Genomic DNA, 8974 nt, shown 5'->3' with positions numbered 1-8974 from the left:
ATATATATATATATATATATATATATATATATATATATATATATATATATATATATATATATATATTGTAAACAGAATGGTCCTCTCAAACTTCCCTGTGGTATTCCGGATATATCCTTTACATCTGTCAATTTAGTTCCGTTAAGAGCGACGTGCTGGGATAAATCAGCAACACAGTCTTGAATCCAATCGCCGGTCTGCTCCGATACTCCGTAAGCTCGTATTTTTTCTTATTAAACGGCAATGCGGGGCGGTTTCAGATGGCTTATTGAAATCAAGGAACACGGCATCAGCCTGAGCACCACGGGCCACTGCGCCGTGGATCTCATGGAGGAACAGAGCGAGGCGAGTTCCGCAGGATCTCTGCGGAATCCATGTTCATTCTTACAGAGGAGCTGTTCATTTTTCAAGAACGTCGTAATTATTGACCATAAAACATGTTCCATAATTCTACAACAGATTGACGTCAACGATATAGATCTATAATTGGGTGGATCTGTCTTACGGCCTTTGTTAAAAACGGGAATAACCTGCGCTTTTTTTCCAGTCGCTAGGTACCTTTCGTTGCTCAAGCGATCTACGATAAATTACTGCTTGAAGGGGAGCAAGTTCTTTCGCATAATCTTTATAGGAACTTATAGGTATCTCATCTGGCCCTGAGGCCTTTCCACTGCTAAGCGATTGTAGCTGCTTTTCAATTCCGCGATCACTTATCTCAGTATCTGCCATTTCGACGTTCGCACGGCGATTGAAACGAGGGACAGTGTTACAATCTTCCGGGGTGAAACAACTTCGGAAGAACGAATTCAGTATTTCGGTCTTCTCTCTGTTATCTTCCGTTTCGGTGCCGGTCTGGTCTCTGAGAGAATGAATAGACGATTTTGACCCACTTCTGAAGTTACATACGACCAAAAGCTCGTAGGGTTTTTACTCAGGTCGGTTGACAACGTCTTACTTTTGAAATCATTGAACTCTTCTCTCATTGTTCTCGTTACGCTCATTTTCGCTTCGTTCAGATTTTGTTTGTCAGCTATGTTTTTACTTATCTTGAATCTGAGACGATCTTTGTTTACGTAGCGCTTTTCTAACACGGCTATTAAACCATGGTGGAGCTTACCCATCCCATAAAACGTTACTCGGAACATACTTGGCTGGGGCATATTGAACGATGCATTTCAATTTTTTCCATTTGTTCTCAACATCTTCGTCTCCCTCACAGAATACTTGATGCTGAGTTCTGAGATATTCTGAAATTTGTATCCTTCACCCTTGCTGAGCAAATATATGATCCTACCTTTCTTAAAATTCCTTGTAGGACCCGTCGTTATAGGTACTTTCACAGCCTTATGATCACTGATACCTTCCTCTATGTTAACTTATTCGTTAAGATTAGGTATGCTTGTTGCCAGGAGGTGTAAGACGTTACCCTCACGAGTTGGTTCTCTATCTGCTCATGGTAATTTTCAGACAAGACCTCCAGGACAATGCCACATGATTCCCTGTCTCTGGCACCAGTTTTTATGGCATAACACTCCGAGTCTATACCTGGCAAGCTGAAGTCACCCCCTATTACAACGGCATCATCATGAAAATTACTGAAGACATTCTGCAAGCTCTGTCTGAAGCGCTCTACGACTACACATCCTAACCCAGGCGGTCTACAAAAGCATCAAATCACCATTTTTGTCTGTTCTTTGCTACTCAATTTCACCCAGATTATTTCACATTCCGAATCTGTGATAACCTCGCTAGATTTAATCGAATATTTTACTGCAATAAACACGCCGCCACCATTGTCGACTAACCTATTCTTACGATAAACATTCCAGTCTGAACTTACGATTTCGTTTGGCTTCAACCAGCTTTCTGTTCCTAATACTATCTGTACGTTGTAGCCTTCAATAAGCAATAGTAGTTCTCGGACCTTTCCTTGGATTCTCCTCCAGATTACTAAAATCATATTAATCTTTTCTATCTCTGATCTGCGAGGACCAAGATTATCTGAGGTTACAGTGGTTGATTTAACTGGAAAATCGTGTTTGCTCCCAAAGGAGGGGTCCTCTAACCTAAAAAAGCCCCATATGCACACCACACGTACTCCACTACCCAAGTAGCCGCTTCCTGCGTGTAGTGCACGCCTGACCTATTAAGGAAACAGGGCGTGGGACTGGCGATATCCAATAGTGAACACGGCATGACGCTATAGAACATGACTGAACTGCTTAGTCGACGAGTAACTCATTACAGTGTTAGTGGTGTCGATACAAAGTAGAGCAAAAGCAACGTTAAACAAAGCAAACATTGCAGTACATGATGCCGGCCGGTGTGACCATGCGGTTCTAAGCGCTTCAGTTTGGAACCGCGTGACCAATACGGTCGCAGGTTCGAATCCTGCCTCGGGCATGGATGTGTGTGATGTCCTTAGGTTAGTTAGGTTTAAGTAGTTCTAAGTTCTAGGGGACTGATGACCTCAGATGTTGTGTCCCATAGTGCTCAGAACCATTTTGAGCAATACATGATCAACTGCCTATTGGTTCTGTCTCGGGTTGTTTGGCTGACGTTCGTCTGTTGATTTTACTGAAGTTTCGCAAGCATGACTGGCTGGCATTTTCAGAGTTTCATCCTCCATTGCCGCCGGTGAATTGGAGCCGAGCTCGCAGGCACAGGCTGTTTGTACCTGGCGCGCCAACGTTCAAGGGCTTCTCCCCGGTCATTTCCGGCGCGGTTATCGTTTTGCTACCTGTGATGGGGTCGTTCGCTGCAGTACGGGAAGTCAGGATCCGATTACCTTAAGGTTTTCCTCTTTTTTGTTGAAGCTATTCGCAAGTTTTTCTATTTCTATAGCATCTCTGAACAAGCGGGTGTTATAGTGCTTCTCTACAGCCACAACTTCTGTTTAGCGAGATTTTGTTACGTGTTCGGTCTCACTCAGTGCGTGCTCCGCCATGGCCAATTTCTCCACCTGCCCCAAACTGCAATGTCGCATATGTTCTTTGATCCTGGTTTTGACTGATCGTCCAGTATTTCTGACAATTTTTTTCCGCATATCCATGGCACGCGGTATTTTCCCGACATTCAAGTGGGTCCCTTTTCTCCTTTTCCGATCTAAGACGCTTTTTGATCTACCTCGTCGGTTTGAAAATCGACTTTACGCCATGTTCGCGCAATATACGGTCGATTCTGTCCGTCACTCTGGCAATGTATGGCAGAAAGGCTGTACCCAACATTTATTTTTTGATTTCTTACTTCGCCGGGTGTTTGGCTCTGTTACACTTCTAATATAATTTGTGGAGTAACCATTGTTCCTTAGAACACTTTCCAGGTATCGCATTTCGTGTCTGAGGTGCTGTGGCTCACATATTCGTCCGGCTGGCGTTACGAGCGTAATAATCATGAACCTTTCCGGGCGCCGGTGGTGGTTTGATAGTTTGTGCAAGTATCGCTCCATTGATAAATATATCACTTATTCACAAGTTTTGAAAATATTATAATAGATCCATTATATAATATTTTAATTTTGTACAAACATTGACGTTTTCGTCACCCTTTGAAAATATTGTCATCCAGTTAGTTCGTTTTTAGTTTAAAGCCTTTCATATATATAATGATCTTGTTATGTATGTAACTTAAAATTTTTTTAAGAATATTTACTTCATGGCCTGCTTTTAAAATATAGTATCCTAGTCAGTTATTTCATGTTTTAAAGTTTATTTACTTTCTCACTTGTTGAAAATGTTGTAATCTAGTTTGTTACTTCACGCTTAGCACTTTTAAGTAAATTTTTACTTCATACCCCATTTTGAAAATGCTGTAATCTAGTCTGTGTCTTCATATTCAAAGTCTTTAACACATCTACTTGTTGCTCATTTTTAAAAATATTGAAATCTAGTCAGTTAGTTCACATTTTAAAATTAAAAAAATTATTTACTTTATGCTCACCATTTGAAAATATGATGTAGTCTGATACTTCATATTTAAAACTTTTTAAAAATATTTTCTTTATCTCAACTTTTTGTAGATATCGTCTAGCCAGTTGCTTATTATTTCTAAAAATCTAAAATGATATTTACCTTATGCCCACCTTCTGGATATTGTAATCTAATCAGGTATTTCATGTTTAAAACTAAAAAAAGCCCTTTCCACTATCCTTATGAAAATATTGTAATCTGGGTGGTTACTTTCTTATATGCTCACCCTTTGAAAATATTTTAATCCGGTCCATAATACACATTTTTTTTTAAAAAAAGGTTTACTTTACATCCATTTTTGAATATATTGTGGGCTAGTCAGTTACTTCATATATCACAACTTTAAAAAATAAATTTACTTTATACCAACTTTTTGACAATTTCGTAATAAAATCTGATATGTCATATTTTAAAGGTTTTAAAATAAATTTTAACTTTATGCTCTCCTTTTGAAAAATTTGTAATCTAATGAGTTACTACATATTTATTTATTTTAATATATTATTTACTTTGTGCCCACCCATTGAAAATATTGCAGTCTAAAGGGTCACCTCATATTTTGAAATTTTGAAAACTATTTACTTTAGCCCTACCTTTCTAAAATATTACTGTCTATACAGTCTCTTCACATTTAAAGTCTTTAAGGGTCTGTTCAAATTTTGGTAATATATAGTTAATAGTTTTATTATAGAAAATAGAAGTAAATTATAAATGTTTGTGATGAAGACTCGATATACATTTTTCAAAAGATGACTTTGTTAAGGAATTTGAAACTGTCCTGTGACAGGAATAGATGTTACAAGTGAAAATGTTCGACCTCCAGCAGCAGTCGATACTGGATATCTGAAAACAGTGGACTGAAAAGGACATCAGTAGGTGGTTGTAGGTAGGAATGGTGTAGATCTGGGTGTGGACTTGAAGGGAAGACCTTCTTGATACTGGAACGTGATGGTTGATTCAAGAACAGGTTGATCCTCAGTAAACAGGAAGGACCAGTCACTAATGGCACCATGCTCAGCTTGTTGGCATGTGAACATGTGAAAAAATGTTGGGATACATAAGTATTTAGTCAAGGTAGAACTCCTGAAAAATAACATATTAGTATACGATTATCATTCATAGTTTCTGCCCTGACCCATCAGATTTGGAGGAATCAATAAGAAATGAATTTACAACAATTTTAACACAGGGAAACTCTTTGTCGTTATCCTAAAGCACTAAAATCACTTCGCCTTCAGGCCACAACTGGCCCGTCGGAACCATCCGACCACCGTGTCATCCTCAGCTGAGGATGCAGATAGGAATGGCATGTGGTTATCGTACTGCTCTCCCAGTTGTTATGATGGCTTTCTTTGAACGGAGCCGCTAGCATTTGGTAGAGCAGCTCCTCAATTGGCATCACGAGGCTGAGTACAGCCCGAAAACTGCCAACATCACATGGCGGCCCGGATGGTCACCCATCCAAGGGCTTGCCACGCCCAACAGCGCTTAACTTCGGTGATCTGATGGGAACCGGTGTACCCACTGAGGCAAGGCCGTTGTCTTGTCGTTGCACTAGCTTGACCTTTATTTCTGTGGTAGTGAACTGATGACTACTTTGAGAACTTTCATAGTCGTTCACGGTTTTGCCACAGATTCAGACAATATTACTGTTACATTCAGTCACATTAGCGGCAATAACTTTAACTTTACTGGCCGAAGATTTTTGCAGGCGACTTGAATAACTCACAGTACGTGCACTGATTCCACACTGATGTTACACTGATGATCCAGTGATGACCATGCCACATTAAATGCAATTAATCTTAATTGCCACACAATCGCCAATTTGCAACATGTCCTTCTGGAATTTGTTATTGCTTGTTTATGTACCACTCAGTTATTTTACAGAATTTGAAACACTTCAAATAATTCATTTCATCTGACAGATCATATCACATTAATTCACGTTTCTCCCTCCGAGCTAGATAGAGCACAGCCCAGGATTTTGCATTCAATCTTTCACACCCATGTCTGAAATAAAGATTTTGAATATATGGCTCATACACAGAAAATCATCGCTTTCACAACACACATACTAACCTCCCTAACTACACACATCTGTACTAGCCTCCAAAACAAGATATAACATCACTTTGTTTCCAGAGGAGAGTTAACTTCCCTCTGGCATTGCAATGGCACAAATCATATTGAACGAAATTAATCTTATTTAAAAATATCAAGTGAGAATAAATTTAGCAAACTGTTCCAACTCCTCTTCAAGAAGAAAAGGTATGAGCATTGAAAATAGAATTGGAGAAACGCTGAAAACTAAATGCTATAAAAATCAACAGCTGACTTACGCTAACTGGAAACCTGAAAAATTCTTCGTGTGCTCATATTACATAGAATACAATGTATCCGTCACAGAGTACTTGATTGGCACATATATAGCACATATATACAGACATGCATAGTCAGACGTAATATTCAGTTTGAAAAGAAACGATTAGTGATTCCATTTAACTACTTAAAATTACAAACTGATGTAAACATTGTTATAAAGGTTGACATATCATCTCACACAGTTCCTTATTCATTATACCTTTTAATACCTTGGTGTGGATGAAGTCCTTCAATTTTATTGGCAGGGAAAAGCGTACAAACTATGACAAACGGTTCGACGGAGAAAAACATTAAGATGACAGACATAAAGTTTGATGATCCCTGGCGTCTCTCAAAAATTTTGAAATAATATACTAAGGAGAACCATGGACCATGGACCTTGCAATTGGTGGGGTGGACTGCGCGCCTCAGCGATACATGTAGCCGTACCGTAGGTGCAAACAAAACGGTGCAGTATCTGATGAGAGGTCAGACAAACGTGTGGTTCCTGAAGAGAGGCAGCAGCCTTTTCAGTAGTTGCAGGGGCAACAGTCTGGATGATTGACTGATCTGGCCTTGCAACACTAACCAAAACGGCCTTGCTGTTCTGGTACTGCGAACGGCTGTACGCGAGGGGAAACTACAGCCTTATTATTTCCCGAGGGCATGGATCTTTACTGTATGGTTAAATGATGATAGCGGCCTTTGGGGTAAAATACTCCAGATGCAAAATAGTCCCCCATTTGGATCTCATGGAGGAGACTACTCAGGAGGACGTCGTTACCAGGAGAAAGAAAACGCGTTCTACGGGTTGGAGCGTGGAACATCAGAGCCATTAACAGCGCAGGTAGGTTAGAAAATTTAAAAAGGAAAATGGATATGTTAAAGTTAGATATAGTGGGAATTAGTGAAGTTCGGTAGAGGGAGGAACAAGACTTTTGGTCAGGTGAATACAGTGTTACAAATACAAAATCAAATATGGGTAGTGCAGGAGTAGGTTTAATAATGAATAAAAAAAAGGAGTGCGGGTAAGCAACTACAAACAGCATAGTGAACGCATTATTGAAGCAAAGATAGACACGAAGCCCACGTCTACCACAGTAGTACAAGTTTATATGGCAGCCAGCTCCGCAGATGAGAAAGAGATTGATGAAATGTGTGATGAGATAAAAGAAATTACTCAGATAGTGAAGGGACACGAAAATTTGACAGTGATGGGTGACTGGAATTCAATAGTAGGAAAAGGAAGAGAAGGAAAAGTAGTAGGTGAATATGGAATGGGGGTAAGGAATGAAAGAGGGAGCCGCCTGGTAGAATTTTGCACAGAGCATAACTTAATCATGGCTAACACTTGGTTAAAGAATTATGAAAGAACGTTATATACATGGAAGCGGCCTGGAGACACTTGAAGGTTTCAGACAAATTATATAATGGTAAGACAGATATTTAGGAACCAGGTCTTATGTTTTAAGATATTTCCAGGGGCAGATGTGAACACTGACCACAATCTATTGGTTATGAACTGTAGATTGGAACTGAAGAAACTGAAAAAAGTTGGGAATTTAAGGAGGTGGGACCTGGATAAACTGACAGAAACAGAGGTTGTAGAGAGTTTCAGAGAGATCATTAGGGAACGATTGACAAGAACGAGGGAAAGAAATACAGTAGAAGAAGAATGAGTAGCTTTGAAAGATGAAATACTGAATGCAGAAAAGCATCTAGTAGGTAAAAAGAGGAGGGCTAGTAGGAATCCTTGGGTAACAGAAAAAATATTGAATTTAACTGATGAAAGGACAAAATATAGAAATGCAGTAAATGAAAGAAGCAAATAGGAATACAAACGTCTCGAAAATGAGATCGACAGGAAGCGAAAAATGGCTAAGCAGGCATGGCTAGAGGACAAATGTAAGGACGTAGCAGCATATATCACTAGGGATAGGATGGATACTGCCTACAGGAAAATGAAAGAGACCTTTGGGGAAAAGATAACCACTTGCATGAGTATGAAAGGATCAGATGGAAACTCAGTTCCAAGCAAAGAAGGGAAAGCAGAGGGGTGGAAAGAATATATAGAGGGCGATGTACTTCAGTACAATAGTATGGAAATGGAAGAGGACATAGATGAAGATGGAATGGGAAATATGATACTGCGTGAAGAGTTTCACAGAGCACTGAAAGACCTAAGTCGGAACAAGGCCTCGGGAGTAGACAACATTTCATTAGAACTACTGATAGCCTTGGGAGAGCCAGCCCTGACAAAATGTTACCATCTGGTGAGCAAGATGTATCAGACAGCCGAAACACCCTCAAACCTCAAGAAGAATATAATAATTCCAATCCCAAAGAAAGCAGGTATTGAAAGATGTGAAAGTTACCGAACTGTCAGTTTAATAAATCACAGCTGCACAATACTAACACGAATTGTTTACGGACGAAAGGAAAAACTAGTAGAAGCCGACCTCGGGGAACATCAGTTTGGATTCCGTAGAAATATTGGAACACGCGAGGAAGTACTGACCCTACGACTTATCTTAAAAGCAAGATTAAGAAAAATCAAACCTACGTCTCTAGCATTTGTAGATTTAGAGAAAGCGTTTAACAATGTTGACTGGAATACTCTCTATCAAATTCTGAAGATGGCA

General features: G+C 39.6%; 1 pseudogene; it reads right to left on the bottom strand.

The window, feature by feature from the left end:
• Nucleotides 1–5393: 5393 nt before the first annotated feature.
• On the bottom strand, nucleotides 5394–5511 carry LOC124607986 (annotated as a pseudogene).
• Between the last annotated feature and the right edge of the window lie 3463 nt (nucleotides 5512–8974).

This window comes from Schistocerca americana, chromosome 3 (genome assembly GCF_021461395.2).
Source record: "Schistocerca americana isolate TAMUIC-IGC-003095 chromosome 3, iqSchAmer2.1, whole genome shotgun sequence".
NCBI classification, from domain to species: Eukaryota; Metazoa; Arthropoda; class Insecta; order Orthoptera; family Acrididae; genus Schistocerca; species Schistocerca americana.
The sequence above is the reverse complement of the archived record's forward strand: the minus strand, read 5'-3'. Positions and strand labels throughout refer to the sequence as shown.